The 19,108-nt window shown below is 49.0% G+C and overlaps 1 protein-coding gene across 19 annotated transcripts in view; it reads right to left on the bottom strand.

Annotated features, from left to right (window-relative positions):
• LOC112650348 (uncharacterized) overlaps positions 1–19,108 on the bottom strand; it is a 165,118-nt gene that overhangs the window by 19,413 nt on the left and 126,597 nt on the right. For 16 of the 19 annotated variants that reach the window (XR_007400959.1, XR_007400956.1, XR_007400960.1 and 13 more), the window contains 3 exons: positions 3,751–3,906; positions 927–3,261; positions 561–662 (listed from right to left, as the gene is read on the bottom strand). The exons of 2 other annotated variants lie outside the window; for them this stretch is intronic. The gene's annotated coding sequence lies outside the window, so the exon portion shown is untranslated. Of the gene's footprint in view, positions 1–560; positions 663–926; positions 3,262–3,750; positions 3,907–4,871; positions 5,301–19,108 lie in introns of those variants that run through there. One more of the 19 variants, XR_007400968.1, reaches the window with a different exon arrangement.

Below are 19,108 nucleotides of genomic sequence, written 5' to 3'. Positions count from 1 at the left end.
GCCCGGCACCAATGTCCAGGCAGGGCCAGATCCCAGCAGCACACCTCAGTGCAAAGTACATCTGGATCAACCTGGCCCATGGGCAGGATAAAACAGTGACACTGTCTCTTCCCAGGTGAGATCAGGAGTCCATCAGCAAGCAGCAAATGAGGAGGCGTGGCTTGTTCAGGGCTGTCCCTCCCAGAGCTAATGGCCTGTTTAACTCAGAATCCATAACAAGAGCAGCTTTCTCCAATTAAATAACCACAGGCAGGGGGTTTTGTTATTTATTTATTTATTTTTATTTTTTATTTTTTGCAAACCCTAGCACTCTGCCTAGTAACAAAAAGTAAACATAGCATGATTTATTACTTTAGGAGGTCCAAGACATGCCATGTTAATTGCCTCTAATGAGGACATAGTTATCAGACGTCAACAAACCATCTGATTGAGCTTACTGAGTGATTGGAGGGAGCATAGCCCTTAGAAGAGCTACTGTTTACATGAGAACACCAGCCACACAGGGCTCCCTGTAGCATGGAAACACAGGCGTTGATGAGGGAAAAACAGTAATGACTTACAGAGACAAAGAGTACAGTCCAAGTGGATGTTCTGTATTGAGGAAGGCCAACAATCCCAGTGGGCTGGCTCTCTCTTTGCTCTAAACAGCAGCAACGCTAAACCTATAAATAAAACTCTTCCCATTAGTCTTCTGTTCCTGCAACTCACTCAACTGCCTACCTCAGGGCACCTGCACTTGCTGTTTCCCCTGCCTGAGTGCTCTGCCCCCATCTGGGAAGATTCCCGGGTATCTGCTGGGTCTCAACACACATTTCTCCTCCTGGGAAGGGCCTTCGCTGACAGCTCCCTCCACATTGGCTTCCTGCCCCCACTTCCAGCCACAATCCCTACCCCTTCTCCCCACTTGTGTCCTTCATGGCACTTACCTCCAGGAACTGTCCTGTTTACTAGAGTATTATCCTCACCAAAGCGATAGCCCCATAGAGATCGGAAGCTCATCCATCTTCTGGGAGACCCATCCCATCCCTGGAGTCTCTGGAAAGGACACATGACCTCGCAGCTGCCACCTTGGCCAGGCATGCTCCATCCTGCCCAGGATTCTTGTGGGGTTGAGGGAGGCCTCCTTTCTCCCATGGAGAGAAAGAGCCATTGTGGTAAATGTTTTGGACTGAATATTTGCAACTCCTGTGCTGCTCCTCCCAGCTCCCATGCTGAAACCTAATCCCTAAGGTGATGGTAATAGGAAGTGGAGCTTTTGGGAGGTGACTAGATTAAATGAGTAGAGCCCTCATGAACGGGGATTAGTATCATAAAAGAGACCCCAGAGAGCTCCGTTGCCCCTTCTACCTTGAGAGGATACAGCAAAGCAGATCCTGACCAGACACCAACTCTGCCAATACCTTGACCACGGACTTCCCAACCTTAAGAAGTGTGAGCAATAAATTTCTGTCATTTGTAAGCCACTCAACTCAGTCTGTGGTATTTTGTTAAAGCAGCCTGTTGGGACTAAGGCAGTAAACCTCCTTAGGCCCAGGGGCCATCCCAGAGACTTTAGATCAAACTTTGCCAAAGGTCCTTCCATGAGGAGTTAGAGGGTATAAAGATCTTCCCCACCTGGAGGCAGGCAACCCTTGAGAGCTATTAGAGTTCCAACAGCTACTCAGCATCCCAGGCTTCAGTTTCCCTATGTGTAACTGAGTATGACAACAGCAGTACCACCCGATGGGACTGAATAAAGCCATGATACAAGACTACAGTGCCTGGCACAGGGTAAGCACTCAATAAATGGCAGTCCTGAGTAAGATGGTGAGGATGATGATGATGGAGAAATCGAAGGAGATTAATTCACACTGAAGAAAAGCAGCAGTAGGAATGATCTCTGATTGTACTGTTGAGAGACAAAAGTATGTGTGCAAGGAGTCTGGGCCCAAGTCTCCTTCAAAAACTAAGGCATTTATTTACACATGAAGCATGGAGAAGAGCTCCCATCCTGGGATAGTCATGTGCTGCCCCAAGAAAGCCTTTTTTCCTGCCAGATACTTCTAGAGTTGGTAACACTGAGAGGTTGCACAAGTGACCTCCATGCTTATTTCCCAGCTAACGTGATGTGATGGTCATTCAGGGGGATGGTCAGTAAATTCCAGAAGCCACAAGTGAGTGAGCCATTAAAACTGATACTTATAACGACTGTGTGGCAATGGGAAGCAAGAGTTAGGAAATAAGGGGAAAGACAAAATACAGAATTGTGTTGCAATAACAGCTGCCTAGAAGCATGTCTGCTTACAGGCAGGCTAGAGAAGCAACGATCAACAAGAGTTGATTTGCCTGAGTCAAGGATCGGGAGTGATTAAAGCAACATTTCTGCTCTGGTGGTTACAATACGGTCTCTGCCATTTTTTAAGTAAAAGGAGTGAGGGAGGATCTCATGGAGTGTATGTACACGGGGTTCCCTGGCATTGATGCCTCCTTCATTCATTCTCCCTCTCTGGTACTATTTGCTACCCCATTTGCTACCGTTCAAAATGGCTCCAGCCAACATGGCCTGTTGAAGTGGGATTTTTGCAGACTTACAGTAGCTCAAAGAATAGCAAATTAACAAGCCAAAGAGAAAAACATTGTCAGGCTTTGTTACTAAGGTTTGCAGCACAGAGTTCATAGAGTTTAAGGGCAAGGGAAGCAAGAGATGAAAACGTGTTTGCAAGTAGCCTTGTGAATGAAAGAAAGCCCCGAGGCCTCAGGTAAAGTTCACTGGGCCCAGCTACTTCATGAGCCAGAGGACATCTAGCCAGGTAAGCCTCCCTGAAGAACAGATGCTGTGGAGTGAGCAAAGCGGCCTCTTGGGGACCTGTGCTCTGGCTCTCAGGCACAGCCAAGGTGAAGACATGTAGTACCTGTAAATAATCGCTCCTATTGGAGATAATAGCAATGGCCTCCACCGTTGTCCTGATGATCACGGGGTCTTAGAGGATGATGTCCTGGAATGGGAGCCTTGCTCTCCCATCTTCCCATCTGGAGCCCAGCCAGGCTGTCCCTCAGCTCAGCTGGGATTGGGTAAGGCTCTCCCTTCCTTTGGCCTCTCCCAGGCAGACTCCATCAACAGTAATGCTGCATCTCTCCAGGTGAGGAAACTGAGTCTTCAAAGACACAAATAACTTACTCAAACTCAAAGCCACGCATCCCTGCAAGTGACTGGGTGTGATTGAAACCTACATCCTGTTCCTCTTTGCAGTAAGGAAAAAACATGGAGGGGCAGCCAAGGGCCTGCAAAGAGGAAGGAAAGAGAAATTGTAGGCAAAACTCCCTCTGCACTCACACATCCACTCCAGGTTCCTCAGACAGCAGGTTTACACAACCACCCAGAAGGTACCAGCTGTGGCTAATGGCATGAGAAGCTTGGGGACAGAAGCACAGAACTTCTGGTGGATGGACCAGCAGACAGAGCCAGATAGCCAGACCCAGTGCTGGTTTCATGAAGGGCAAACAGGAAGGAGCAATGTTAAGAAAGGTAGAAGAGAACATCGAAATCCTGATCTCTGGCTGTTCAATCAACAGTTTGCACACAGACTCAGAAGAAGATATTTGACTATAAACTTTTGCTCTGCCCTGGGCTTCTGAAATTGTTGACCGCAAAGGCAAAACAACAAGGCGCCATTTCCCATGAGCATAGGGTCCAGAGCCTTGGGGACCGAACCCCCTCTCAGCTTACAGAAGCCCCAAATACCTGGGCTGAATGGCCTCTCTGCTACTCACTCTGGTTTTCAGCAGCATGTTGTCACCACAGCACATCTAATAATAATTGAAGAGCAATTCCAGGGCATCACAACCGCATCTCCCTTGGGCTACATCCAGGTTAATGTTCCCAGAGCTTTGGCGTCATCCCTGTCAGTGAGCAAGGCTGTCAGCGGCCTGCGGAGGACACATCGTTCTTGTTGGCATCCTTCTCTCCCTCTCTCTGGCCCACACCCTGTTAGGAATCTCCCCCTCCTGCAGGAACTATCCCCCGACTGCCTCCCTCTCGCCTCCTACACTTGGTTTCTGGAGATCAGAGATTTGCTCAGACCATCTATCTGGGGCCTTGCAACCAGCTTCAGCTGTGGAATCTTTTCGATGAGCAACTTTAGGTGGTCCCCAACGTGCAATCACATGGACATGGAATGATATTGGTTAAAATGGGGATGCTGGTGCAGAGCCCCCTAGCCTGGCTCCACTCTGCTCCCAGCTCCTCAGAACACCCCTTCCTCTGAGCAGCATCTTCATGTGCATATGTCAAGAATGCCAGGATAATGCAGCGGGCCAGTGCCAGGGGGAGGGCCAGAACCAAGGCTTTGTGACACCAACCAGAGGCTTCCACCACATCCACCTGCCAAAATAGTCTCCCTTCCCTATACCACCCTGCTTCACTATTTGGTTAGTGTGAGTCCAGCAGCTTCTAGGCTTGGAATGTTTTCCTCTTTTTTCGATCCTGGCATCTCTGTGCCATGAATTGTGGGAGACAATCAGGTGACCAGGATCTTCCAGGATTGTGTGGGGGCTAGGCTGAGCATGCTCTTTGAGGCTTCTGGAACTGTCTGGGGGCATCAAACCTTTCTGAGGAACCCACTGTCATTTAGTCCCAGCAACAGCAAATATTGGGCTCACATGGACCACTGATTCTCATGAAGAGCCACTTTACTCTTCCATCAATGTATTCTCAGCCACAGAAGGCTCCCAGGTCATAGGAGGGGTTGTGCAGTTTACACAAAGGATGCAGAAGTGGGTGTCAGGGGGGGTTGACTTGCTGCCAGCTTTGGGTGTCTCTGGACATGGGATCCAAGCACCCATCTCTCAAGGAGATCATATCCCCACCTTCCTTGCCTCTTAGAGGTACATACTGGTGTGTGAAAGGCCCTGTGTGACACGTGAGCAGATGGCAGTCATCTTGTGTGGAGCTCAGCAGGGGAGTCAGACAGCACTGAGTTGAGTGTGAACATGGCAGCTGTGGGATCTCGGGCAAGTACCCTCCTCTCAGTGGGCCTGGCATGTAGTAGGAGACCAGAAGCCCATGTCGAGGCCAGGGGTAGCTGTGTAAGCTCTGCATGTGGCCTTCATCACTCAACCCATATCCTCCTCTCACGAAGGGCCAGACCCAGCCAGCACTTCCAGGCCAACAGAAACTTTCAGGCTCACTTTCAAAGCCTGGTAGCCCAGCCCTGGAAACAGAACGGGGAACAAGCCATGTAGATCCTTTCCCTGGGCCCAGGCAGCCGACCACTTCAACCCACTGGGACCCAAGAAATGAGGCCTGTCTGTAAGGCCCTGGGGATAGGTCTGCATCATGTGACCCAACTCCAGGTCAGGGAGGGTCAGGGTGGGGGGGGGGGCGGAGGGAGGGAAGTGCCCCCATCCCATATGAAGGAGCTCAGCTGCTAAAATGAGAACCCACAGAGCCTCTTCTCAGCCCTCCTCAGTGAGAGAGGTGATGCCTCCAGCCTTGGGCCAGGCCCAGCGTGGAAGCCACTGACTGTGCTCTCCCTCTTTACTCCCCAGCCCTGCTCCCCACCCCTCCCACACCCCTGCCACATTCCTGAGCAGGTCCAGGCATTCCCCTCACAGAAGCTTCTTCATGTTCTCCCATCCATCTTCATGCAGCAGCCTGAGCAGCTTCCTTTCCAACCCCTGCTGCTGCTTTGAAGGGGCATCCCTGGGGGGAATGTGGGGAGCATCCTTTCCTGTCCTCCACTGCCTCTCCCCATCCTTCCCCCTTGGGGCTCCACAGGGAGGGACAGCAGCCAGGTCTGCATTCCTCCTGTCTTTCCTGCATGCCTGCTCGGCACCCCGTGCCCCCAGCCCACCCCCTAGGACACTGGGATATGCCTATACTTGCTGCCTCTGCTACACAGTGGGCTCATTTATCTGTCTTTTAAGTCAGTTTGACTGAAACTGATGAAGAGACAATGGGTCCCAAGAAAATCTCAAAGGGCGTAATAAATCCCAGACCTATAAAGTGAAAACACAGGCTCTTTAATTTGTTTACATTTCTATTTTCAAAGTTAGCTATTTTTAAATTTTTTAAGTTAGCTATTTTTTAGATGAGCTAACTTAAAAAATTACAATTATCTCAAAATATGACATTGTTAGATTCACATGTGGTTTTAAGCATTATAGAGAGGTCCTGTGTGCCCTTTGCCCAGCTTCTTCCCTCAATGGTAACACTCTGTGAAGCAATAGTTCGATATCAGGACACTGACAGTGATGTAATTTGCTGAGCCTCTTCAGACATCCCTCATTTTACTTGAACTCAGCTGTGAATTTAATTCAATGCAGTTTTATCACGTGTGAGGATTTATGTGTCCACCACCACAATCAAGATAAATGTTCCAAAGCCACCAGATCTCTCTTGACGCCCCACCCCCTTTTTAAAGATTTTACTTATTTGACAGAGAGAGAAGAACACAAGCAGGGGGAGGGGCAGAGAGAGAGGGAGAGGGAGAAGCAGACTCCCCACTGAGCAGGGAGCCTGACATGGTGCTCCATCCCAGGACTCCAGATCATGACCTGAGCTGAAGGCAGACACTGAATTGAATGAGTCACCCGAGCGCCCCTCTTGATACACTTTTATAACCACACCCACTTCCCTTCAGCCCCACATCTCTGGCAACTCTTCTCCATTTCTGACATTTCATTATTTCAAAATGTTACCTAAATAGAATCGTACAGCATGTAACCTTTTGGGATTGGCTTTTTTCAAGTGGCATAATTATCTGGAGATTCATTCAAGTCGTATGCCTATCAATAGTCTGTTCCTTTCTTGCTAAATACTATTCCAAGGCTACCCCGAGAAGGAGGCAGATAGTGAGTTCCCTAGTACAAGGATGACATCCAAGCAGAAGCTCGCTAGCTATTCCTCAGGGATGTGGCATAAAGCGAGCTTTCTCAATGAGAGTGATATACACCTAACAGGACAAAACTTGGTTCTTGGGAAACTGTTATGGTGGCTGTGGCCTGCCAAACGGCTATAGGACATAAACAGATATATGGTACTTCTGTGGTACTGAAATTTCATGGTTGGAAAATGTCTAAATAGGCTGAGAGACTATAGTATTGAGGGAATTCTTTGCTGGCAGGAGCTTGGGCTAAATGGTCTCAAAGGCCTCTCAAAGGCTAGGTCTTCCTAGCCCACAGCTTTCGACAACCCAAATCTCATGTTTGTAATTTAAGGTTTCAGATCCACAAACTGTCCCTTATTAACTTTTTACTTAGGATCAGGAACTGCCTTTCTATCACAGTATCAGGAAAGACTCATCAGACAAGGACAGGATTCCTCTCACAGATGCCTGGAAGCTCTTGAAGAAGAAACAAAGCCAATCATCTACCATGAAAGAAGCTTACTATGCACATACTCTTGAGGAAGTAGCAGACTCGCGCATAAATGAAAACCAATGGATCAGGGATGCCTGGGTGGCTCAATGGTTGAGCACCTGCCTTTGGCTCAGGGCGTGATCCCCAAGTCCCGGGATCGAGTCCCACATCAGGCTCCTTGCATGGAGCCTACTTCTCTCTCTTCCTGTGTCTCTGCCTCTCTATGTCTCTCATGAATAAATAAATAAAATCTTAAAAAAAAAAAGAAAGAAAGAAAACCAATGGATCAGAGAATAGTCCTCCTGAGGAGTTTTATCTCCCCTCTGTGGCAGCACAGGAGATTCTGGGGGACCTTAGGTCAGAAATAGGCTCATCTCCTCAAACCCACGCTGGCCCATATAAAGGTGCTCGTGAAAAATCCAAATGTCTTTGCCAATATACCATCCATGCACATGGTAGAAAGGTGACAGGTCTGAGCAGCTCTCATCCAGTTTTCTCAATGATGCAGTCAGTCCTGCTTCTCTCCCTGATGAAGGTCCTGATGGATGTCCTGGAGCTAGGGACTGGGTAAGATTGAGGCTGACTTTTCCCTGTAGGTAAGCGTTCTCTTCCAAGGTGGAAACCTACCACCAGGTGACATGGGGTCCAAGCTACATGCACCAAAAAGCCTTGGAAGTGACTCTTGGAAACCATGTGTCAGGGTAACTGGCATAGTTATCAGTGCTAGGAATCAAAGAGTCGATCTCAACAAGAATCACTTGCTCCAAGTAAAAGGTCACAGATACAAAGCAGGAGTCTCATGGCCCAGGGAAACAGGACTACACCATAGCAAGGGCACAAGAACCTGAGTTTAGTCCCAGAAAGCCATGAATGCTCTGGTCAAGCTGGATCTTCCAGCTTTGCAATCTAAGGCTGAAGCTTTAATGAGACACAGCTTCCTAATTACAGGTACAAGTGGTTCCCAGAGAGAAGAGGCTGTTAGCCAACTTGAAAGTTTTCTTTCAGGAGGCATTAGCACAGAATGGATGGATTAGTAATTTAAGAAATTTGTTTTTTCCTACAAGTGCACTTCTATGCCAAGGCTCCTAGGTCCAAACCTTTCATCTACTCCCTGGGGCTTTGGAGAGAGTCCTGAGAGGTGAAGTCACCTCTGGCCAGTCTCAGCCTCCCAACACCCACCTGGGCAGCAGCCCACCCAGCAGCTACAGCATCTATAACAGCCCATGAAGAGACAATGGCTCAGGCTATGCTGGGGTGACAAAAAAGTGTTTTAAGAGGCTATTGGAGTCAATGGAGCCACCACAAGGCACATCTGCCACCTCTCTGTGTTCTCAGGAAGAGCTGTGATACCCCAGCTGGGATAGGGGCGACGTAGGTCAAACTTTGGGAATTTGAATACAACCCTGACCCTCTTCTTCTCTGCCACGATGACTCACATGCTTCACACAGAAGCATGTCCATGTCCATTCTGGACAGGAAACCGCAACCTAGAAGAGGAGCCACTGTAAACACTGGAGCAGTGGCCACATTCTAGCGGCTGCTGTTTCTTTCAGATGTGGCCCATCTTCTCGGCCCTCACCTCCTATCTGCCCTGCACTGACACATGCAGCCTCCAGGCCTCCTATCTCTTGCCTCTCCAACTGGGCCCCTCCTGGGATGCCACCTCTTACCTTCCTGAACCATGCATCAGATTTCAACTTCCCTTCAGTGACTCCCTTTGTCCACAAGGTGAAGCTCAGACTCCTTAGCCTGCCCCTCATTGTCACAGCTCCCCACCACACCAGGCCTGAGCCCAGGGCACTGTGTGGTTTACATATCACCTTTGCACAGATCCACCCACTGCACTGTGCAGAGTCCATCATTCAAGCCGCCTGCCTTCCCCTAACACATGAAACCCAAGTGACAGTTAAAAGGGTTCTTGCCATCAACAGTGTGTGACATGGTCATTTTGTGTTCATTTTGATTCATCCATACAATGGGAATAATCATATTGCCTAGCCTCGAGTGAGGAGCAAAGAATTGAATGCTGATCTAGAAACATGCCTGGTGTGGGAAATGCACATAGCACCAGCCATCACTAGTGGTATCACCTCTGCCCAATGTGTTTTTTTGTAGCCAGGGCACCTAAACCAAACCGTGCAGGGGATGCCCAACCCCACTGGGCTTGGCCTCCACTGCAGGCTGGAGATAGTGGGCAGACTTCCAGTCTGCTGACAAGCTGATCAACTGCAACAAAGCACGAAGTGATGGGCCTGCCAACTGAAAATGGCAGAGAGAGACATCTGCCCCTCCGTCTCCTTCTTGGCCCAGGTAGCTTTTTGCAAAGCCCAGGATAGAGCCTGGATGAATGTGTGGAACAGCAAAGGCCTCATCTGCTTCTGTCCTTTCCAGTGGTCTGCTTGGTACATTCCTATGGTCTGGGCTTCCACACTCAGATCCCCCTGTTCCCCTGATTACTTACCCTGCCTCTGGTGTCATCACAGGTCCAGTGAGCATTTCTGTGAATAAGCACCTCTCTGCCCTTGGGTAGATGGCCAGAATCCAGCACCCCTGGGGAAGAGGCTCCCAAGTAAATGGCTCCAAGTTAACAAGCTTCACAATGGGAAACTATTCTCAATAAGCTTCCTCAGCACTCCTGCCCTACCCTTCCTCCCATCCACTCAGTCCTGGGGGGGTGGGCTGTGGTGAGCAGCAGGTGTTCCCAACCCCCGGAACAGCTCCCTGCAGAGTTTCCTACCACCAGCCACAGGGGTGCCAAAGGGGGACGCCCCCATGGCCAGAGGCCTATGATAGTGTGCCAGGATGGAGACTTGGGTGGGCCATGCAGGGTGCCTCCACCCAGAGCAGGTCATTCCACACAGAGCTTTGTTTTAGAACTTGTGAGCTACCTCCATAACCACAATAGGGGGACCACACATATCTCCTGCAACGAAGCATGAAAAACAGCCTGCGGTCACCCGGAGATGAGAGGTCGATGCAATTTCAGTTCTGACACTTAGGAAATAACCGGAACAAGTTTCAACCTATTTGAACCTTAGTTGCCTCACGTGCAAAATGGAAATAATGTCTGCTGTCCTGTCTCCTTCAGGGGCCTATACGTTTATTCATTTGTTCAGCTAATTAAACTGCAGCCAAATGCCAGGCATGAGCAGGGGCTGTCAGAGGAAGCCTGCTGGTCCTGGGGGCCTCTAGAACCCAGACTAGCTGCTCCAATAACCATACAAGGCCATAAATGTGAAAAACAGTTCGGTGAAAGCGTGAAATGCCAAACAACTAGCATCATTAACATGGAATGTGTTGCATTAAATGTAATTATCTGCTGAAAAATGCTTATTAGGTTAGTGCTCTTCAGACTTTAATGTGTATTAGAAGCACTTGGGTTTTTTTGTTTGTTTGTCAAAATGTTGACTCTGATTCAGTAGCCTGGGATGGGCCTGAGACTCTGTATTTTTCATAAGCTCTTAAGCTACTGGGCTGTGGACCACATTGTAAAGAGCAAGGTGTTAGGTTAATGTTGAGTGGTTATAGTTCATTAAGCATAAGATATAACTTGGCTTATCAGATCAGCTAATTGTATGAATTGGTGGGAGGGGAACATCAGATGGATAAGTTTTGATAGGAGTGCCTGACACTGAGCAAGTTCTACAATGCAGGGCCTTCCTGAATGGAGGCCACTGAGAATGGTCTACGCATCCATAGGGCAGAGGGAGATGCAGGGACAGTGAGGGTGGTGAGGTCTGAAGGAAAAGACCAGTGAGCACACTTCATAGGCTCTTCAGGGGTGTCCAGAATGCTCTGCAGAATGACAGGGGGCCCCAGGTGTAAGAGGTTGGCATGGTTTGGGCACAGGTCTTGGGCTACTTCTTCCGGGGCATCTTCTTCTCCCTACAAGTGTTCAAGGGGATGAACCTGGTCTTTTGGTGGGTCTCAGTTGAGACTGGATTCTGGGGACTACCTGACTTAAGCTACAAAATATCCTCAGTGCAAAGTATTAGCTCATGGAGCCTGCACCAGGAAATGCTGTCAGACCTCAGGAGGAGCCGGATGGGGGCTGGCCTCTTGTTCAGATTCTCTCTCGTGTCTTTATTCGTCTCTGTGTTCCTCAAAGTGTCTACTGTAGGGCTGCACAAAGGGCCCAAGGAAGCCAACAGAAAGAGAAGGGGGAATAAGTACTGCGGTCATAAATTTGACCTTGCAAGTGAGTCACCCACTCAGACACATATGCTTTACAATAAGAATGGAGTTGGGGCACCTGGAAAATTCTATTCTCCACTCGATGAACTCTTTCCTCCAAAAATAAAGCCCATAAACTTGTTCATCAGCTGGAATATTCCCTCTGAAGAGAGTACCTCGTCTGGCAGTTGACTTAAGCAGTTATTTGCAGCCTATAATTTTCACAAAAACAGTAGGGTGTGCCTGGCGGGAGATGTTTTCTACAATCCCATGGAAAGAAAACAATGAGAAAACTTTGGAACAAAGGATGCCTCTGATTCCATCCGAAAATCATCGACTATTCAGGGGTCAGGCCAACAAAGACGTGGAAAGTTTTGGAGCCGACTTGCAAGGACTCGGAAGTGCTGTGTTTAATGGGGGTAATGGGGAACGGCCTGCAGGATCCCTGGTGGGATGAGCTGGCAGGGGATGCTAGAGACAGGGGCACCAGGAGGGGATGACAAAGCTTGAGGCCCACGGAGGTGGCAGCCATGGAAGCTGGTAGGAGGGATCCAGGTAGGAATCTACACACAGAGAACCAACAGGGCTGAGCAGTGAATAAAGAGTACAAGAGGGGGGCCTGAGAGACAGTGACAGTCTTGAGGTACTAACTCCAAGCAACCAAAGAATACAGTCCAGGCAATGAGGGGAGGGCACAAAGAACAGACAGACCTGAACATGCTAGGAAGAGTTTTGTGTAATCCATAGCAAAGTGGAAGTACTTTGCCTGTTTTTCGTGTCCAGGCAGCTCCTCTATGCTCCTGGTCCCACAGGAAGGGAGAGAATGAAGCAAATCTAGTGGACTGGTGAGAGAAAGGAAATGGTGGGGACTCTGCTTCTTAGGGACACTCCTTGAGGCTCTTAGCACTCAAGTTTTCCTTCCTTCCTCCAAAACAGCATGAAAACAGCAGCTCACAGAGCCTTCCTGAGAACCAATCACAGTCTGTTCACGCCCACACATGAAGCCAAAAGTCACTGGAGAGGCAGGGTCCTGGGGAGAGAGGGCTGCAATCCTCCCACAGACTGGCAACACAGTATCCACACAGAGCTGAGGATTGTCAACGGTAGGCAAGCCTCATCTCTGCCACCTTGGTTCTCCCTGGAGGGAAGGGTAGGAGGGGACACAGGACAGTGAAAAGACCTTGACATGACATAGAGCTGTCATTGGATCTCCAATGCAGAACTTGTGCCCTATGCCTTTCAAGTTGAGATTCATAGTTGACTCTCCTCTGTCTGGAGCTTCTCACTGCTGCTCCGTGTCTGAAATGACAGCAGTGACACTGGAGCTCTCCTGTGTCTCAGAGTCACTGCTCTGGACTAGACCTGATCACCTTTTTGAGTGGTCCCCAGGCTTCTCAAAGTGTTTGCTTAATAGGACTGTATTAGTCAGGGTTGGCTAATACTAGGTGCTATAACAGCAGTATCTTAAAACTCAATGGCTTAACGCAAAGAAGGTTCATTTCTCACCCACAGAAAGTGCACAGTGGTCTCCTGGTCAGCCAACAATCCTCCAGCAGGAACATAAGCATTCAGGCTCCTTCCATTGTGTTGTTCCACCATCTCTGAGCCTGTCATATTTTATGACCAAACCTCTTAGTGGCATGTAGCCACTTACATTTTAAATCAAAGCATTCCAAAGATTCCTCCAAACTTGGCGGAAAAAAAAAAAAAAAATTTCCATCTAACTTCTTTCTCATGCTGGAATTATAGGAAAGAACTTAATATTTCTTAATTACTAAGAATAATAACTCTGGATGAAGAACAGCATCAGAAACATCATGTGGGCAGCACCTTCATGCCAGGATTAGCGATAACATAGCACCCCTCCACTGACCTGCCCTTCTCTGCCAGGCCCTATCCTGGGCACACAATGTGTCTTATGTCTGTGTCTCACCACATTGTGTGACTTAGCCATAAATATGCCCACTTGACAGAGGAGCAAACTGCGCACCAGGGAAGCCAAGCTAACTTGTGTCAAGGTCACACAATTGTCATAAAGCAGTCCTAGGATATGATTCCAGTCTGGCTCCCAGACCCGTACTCATTCCTCAGTATAAGCCTGCCCTTCTCAGTGATCCACACAAGATAAAAGCAGAACCAGCAAGGAGACAACAGTGACTTCAGACGCCTTGCACCCTTTCATGCAGTCCATGGCAAATGGTAAATATTCGCCTGTTGGAGCCATCTCTGCACTTTGATAATAATTTCTTCTCTAGATTCCCAATGCTGGTAATTTGAGGCTAGGATTCCCATTTCCTGCATTAGCTAGGAGTATGCATGGATAGCAAGACTGTGCAAAACCCAGCTGCCCCTTGCAGCAGAAGGTAGCAATTACATTGGACTCTGCCCACAGCCCTCTGCATTTATCAGCTCCAGCTGAGGCAACCACATACTCCGGATCTCACAGCAAACAAGGACTTTCTGCTGGTGTGCTGGAGCTGGCTCATAGTAGCACAGCCTGGCCAGTTGTGCACATCTCTCCCGAGCTCCATGCTCATTGTCATCACCTTAGAAGATTTCAGTTGGCCATGTGGGAGTATTTACACCACAGAAATTGGTAAATGCCTCAAATCAGGACTTTTTTAAAAAGCAGAGATCCAGCTGAGACTGTTGTAGGAAACAATGTGTGTTGAGGAAAGGAGCAGATGTGCAGATGAGGAACGGTGGGAAATAGCAGTAATAGTAGCAGCCAGCACAAACCAGGCACTTACAATGTGCCTGGCACTGGGCCGTGCTCCAGAGATTCTCGTTTACATAACCCACAGGAAACATATTAAGTATGTGTTTTCATCACCTTTGCTTAAACCACCCTTTGACCACCTCGCTATACCTCTCAGCATAGTGGTGCCTCTGAAATATGGTCCGGGTCCCCCTGCTTCAGAAGCACCCTAGCTGGTTCATTAAAATGCAGATTCCAGGGCACTGTCCTTTCTGTGCTAAATCATGATTTTGGGGGAGGGGAGCCAGGACTCTGGATTTGTATCAAGCTCTCTGGCAATTCCTCTGCTCACTAAAAGTTGTAAACAAGGACTTAGGGGTTAAAAATTGGACTCCACCTGGGGTCTTCTCATAGCGTCCCACAAAATTTACTGGGAAATCTGCCCAGAGAGTTGGTGTAGGACTTGGGTGGGGTTTGAGGCACTGGCTCCAGAGCCCATGGCTGGGGAATCCAGACTCTGATTCCATCCCCTTCCCCAGAAGTCAGTGAGTTCCCCAGCTCAGCAGGCTCAGTGGTTCCCAGGGGCTGGGGCACTTGGAGCACATGGCGGGGACATTTCTTTTACTGTCATGAAGAGCTGTTGGTTGAGATCTCAATTTTATAACAATTTTCAGTATGCGGAGCAAAATCTGTTTTGCATTATTTTCTTCTCAAAATAGACTTTTCCATATTTTATAATAATAAAATCACCTTGGCAGGACAGTCATGCAACCTAAATGAAAACACTCTCCAACGAAATGGCACTTGACCAACTTGAAACAACGCAAATGTCATATTTAAATGGGAATGAAAAAGAAAAAAAAAATAAATGGGAAGGGAAAGGGGTTGGTGCACAGGCTCACCTGGCCACAGCTGTTACCAGGGCCAGCCCAGTTCTCGTCTTGCCTACCCCACCCCACTGGCCTTCAGAGCCTGCAGGTGCGCTCTCTCTCTCTCTCTCTCTCTCTCTCTCTCTCAGATGTGCTTTTCCACCAGAAGTCATTAGGAATGATTCCAGAGGCACTTGGGCTCTCCCGGGCTGCAGCTCAAGTCTGGATCAGCTCACAGCAAACATCCCTTCTGTTGCCTGTAGCCACTCTCTATAGGGCACCAACCTGGAAGAACAAAAGTGGCAGTACCACAGGCTCTAAACAAGCTGTGGCCATACTGTCCTGGGACGGCATGGCCATCTCAGCCTGGCTAAGGCAGGGCCTGACACCCACCATTACAGTGCAGAATCTAGATGAAAGCACCCTCAGGACTAAGCAAATCTCAGTCACTGACACCTCTATGGGACTAGATTTAGCAGATCCCTGAGGAGAGCTAATTCTGACCAGGGAGAGATAGCAGGAGGACTCAGGATTCCTGCGTGAGGGAGACAAGGAAAATACTTGCCAGGAAGTATTTCTAAGCTCTCTACACAAAAGGAGAACCCATGGATTTGCCTCAGAATAACCCTTGTGGGGGGTGAGGGTGGGGTGCGTGCATAGAATACATGCAACAAGATGGGCCAGGGGTTGATTGCTGTTGCAGCTGGGTGATGTGTGATGGGTATGGATTATACTCTTCTCTTGACTTTTGCAGATGTTTGGAGGTTCTGTAATAAAAAGTTAAAAATCAAAACAGGGATCCTTGGATATAATCTATACTCCTTTGTATAGCTCCCGCTGCCTAGGAGGCTAGAGGGTTCGTGTCCCAGTGGCACAGAGCCAACAGGAAAAGGATGTCACAGCTGCAGAGTCCCAACTCCCAGGGCCCATCTTCTTTCCTCATTTTCAGCTCAAGGCAAAGAGGCCTCAACTGACTGCATCCATCCACCGTCACTCAATGTATTTGTCATCCTCTTACCAGGAAGCCTGTTCCATGCCAGTCACCAGCACCCAGCAATCAACACAACGGACATAGACATGGTGCCTGCCTTCATGAGCTCACACACTACCTGGGGGAGACAGACAATAAATATGAAAAATACCTGAGGCCATTTCAGACTGATATGAGCTTTCAGACAAGAAACCAGGATGTTAGGAAAGAGAGGCTGCTTTAGCTATGGGGGTTAGGGAGGCCTCTCTGAAAAGATGACACTGGAGTGAAGGGAAGCAGTGAACCATGAGGGCTTCTCAAGAAATTACTCCAGCAGTGGGAACAGCAAGTGCAAAGACCCTGAGGCAGGGCATGCTTGGGAGTATTGGAAATACTTCCAATATGTATGCTTGGAAAACCATAAGGAGAAATGGAAATGCTTGGAAATGCTTGGAAAACCATAAGGAGACCACAATGGCTAAAGTGCAGCAAGCAGGAGAGAAGGGCAGGCACTGCAGTTAAGGGATGGGTCAGATGGACGGGGGATACTACATAAGTCCTCGAAGGCCTTGTGGGAGAAATAGAGTAATGCCACCAACACTCTGGTTTGCAGTGAGAAGAGACAGAGGGAGCCAGGGGGGTGACCAGGGGATCATATCATAGGCTGTAGCTGCTTCAGAATCCATCACACTTTCTACTTCTCCCATGAAACCTCTCCTGATCTTTGAAACCAAAAGAGGCTGCTGCCCTTGCCCACCCCCTGCACTATAATGTCCCCTCAGCTCCTTCGTGACACTTGTCATGCCTGCCTGCCCTATACGGGGAGGTGAGACATGGTCACACATCAGCAGCTTTAGGGAAGGGACTGAGCCCCTTACAGCTTTCATCCTCCTAGGAGCTCCTCCTCCTCCAAGTCTCATTGTAATGGCACCTTCTGGATGTTCAGTGCCCCTCCTCCAGTGCTCCTGCTCCCTCCAGCACTTGCTTCTCCTGGAGCACTGGTCTTGTATCCTGAGATAGTCTGTACACTTGTCCAACTCCTTCCAAATAAGAAGCCTCTCCAAAAGAAGAGCAATGCACTGATAATGGCTGATCAATACTGCATATTTGTTATGTGCCTGGCCTTTTGCTAAGTGCATCTTATGTTCCCACTAATCCTTTGAGGTGGGTAATATTGTTAACCAGACTCACAGGTGGGCAAACTGAGGCTAGGAGAACATGAGTGCCTCGTTCAACCTCACACACTAGTGTGTAGCCGAGCCATGGTGGTTTGTCTGAGGACAGAGGTCCTGCTCTTGGTCCACTGCAGTCCCCAATTCCCAAGCCCAGGAGGTCTGTGACACACACCACTCTCCTGACTGCCCAGCAGAGGGCCAGGCCCTGCCCTGGGGAAGCAGCCAGCAGAAAGGCCCTATTTACTCAGGTGCCAGGTGTACTGGGTGGGGGGTGGGGGAGTTCTGGCTTCAGAGGCAGAGCACTTTCTCACAGACACGAGGACCTTTTTGTTTTTTTTTGTTTTTTTGGGTTTTTTTTTTTGACCTTTTTGAAAATAAAGGGCTGGACTGATGGGCAGCCAGGAAGTAAAGGCTGAGTTCAAAGAAAGTGGTTACAGGGTGAGTGACTCCTGAGAACAAAGGTGGGATGCAGTGGCCACACACACCCGTCTGTGCTCCAGACAGGCCAGCTGCCCCTTGGTGCAGCTGGGACCTGAGACTTGGCTGAGGGGCCAGCTTACTTCAGGAGCTGCTGCCATCCCAGTGCCCTGGGAAGTCCTAGCCCCATCTCCTGGGGATGAAGACTCAGCCCTTCTACTGTAGACAAGCAGCAGGAGGATGCACTCAGAGGAGCCAAGTAGCTTACTCAAACTCACACAGTGTGTAGGCACCAGAGCCCACATACAAACTAGAAGGATGACCCCAGCATGCCTTTACATCTAGGCAGTTTTGCCGTGTCCTGTTTTTTTTTTTTTTTTAAGATTTTATTTATTTATTTATTTATTCATGAAAGACTGAGAGACAGAGAGAGAGAGAGAGCGCGCCAGAGACAAAGGCAGAGGGAGAAGCAGGCTCCATACACCGGTAGCCTGATGTGGGATTCGATCCCGGGTCTCCAGGATCGCGCCCTGGGCCAAAGGCAGGCGCTAAACCGCTGCGCCACCCAGGGATCCCTGCCGTGTCCTGTTTTAAGCACTAATAATAATAATGCGAGTACATGGCCTAGCATGGGCTGGGATCTGCTGGGTACACAGCCCATGCTTTGTCATTGTTGCCATCATCATCATCACCATCATCATCATCATCATCATCATCATTGTTCTATCTTCAAAGCTAACAGATGTGGAATATTTACCGTGTGCTGACTGCCTTGCATATATTACCTGATTCCTCACAATGACTCACGAGATAAACATTAACATTCCCACTTTATGGATGAAGAAACCAAAGCTCTCAGAAGCTACGGAACACGGCCAAGGCCTCTGTGAGTAGATGGTAGAGCCAGCCTGAAGTGAGCAACAGCAGCAATGTGGTGACCCTCAGAAAGGCAGTGACTCACCCTGCCTCCTGCTCTCTGCTATTGGGGGCTGCTGCTCTCTGAGTCAAATCCAGAAAATGCAGGTCCTAACCTGAATATGGGGGCTCTGCAAGGCGGGGGGGGGGGGGGAGGTTTCTGATCACAGACCTGCAGGGAGGACTGTGGCCTTATCAACAGGAAGGGATTCCAGAGCCTGGCTGGGGCAGTCAGAGCCCACAAGACACTGGCTAGTCCCTCCCAGACCCAGGTCAAGTTCCCTCAGACAAGAGTGTTCCTGTCGCACCCTCCCCCGCCAATTCCTCTTCAGCCACCCTGGCCATGCCCACCCACATCAAAGCCTACGCTCAGTCATCCTCCTAGGCCCCAACACCTGAGTGGCAGTCAGGAACAGTACTGGGTTTGCATCATCAACCCAAACCTCACACTGCAGTCTGCCTGACACCAGGGAACAACTTAGGTATGTGGAAGTTTCCAGAAAACTCAGTTACAATCATAGCTTTGGCATCGTACAGTACTTATTTGAATCCT

This window comes from Canis lupus, chromosome 11 (genome assembly GCF_003254725.2).
Source record: "Canis lupus dingo isolate Sandy chromosome 11, ASM325472v2, whole genome shotgun sequence".
NCBI lineage: Eukaryota > Metazoa > Chordata > Mammalia > Carnivora > Canidae > Canis > Canis lupus.
The sequence above is the reverse complement of the archived record's forward strand: the minus strand, read 5'-3'. Positions and strand labels throughout refer to the sequence as shown.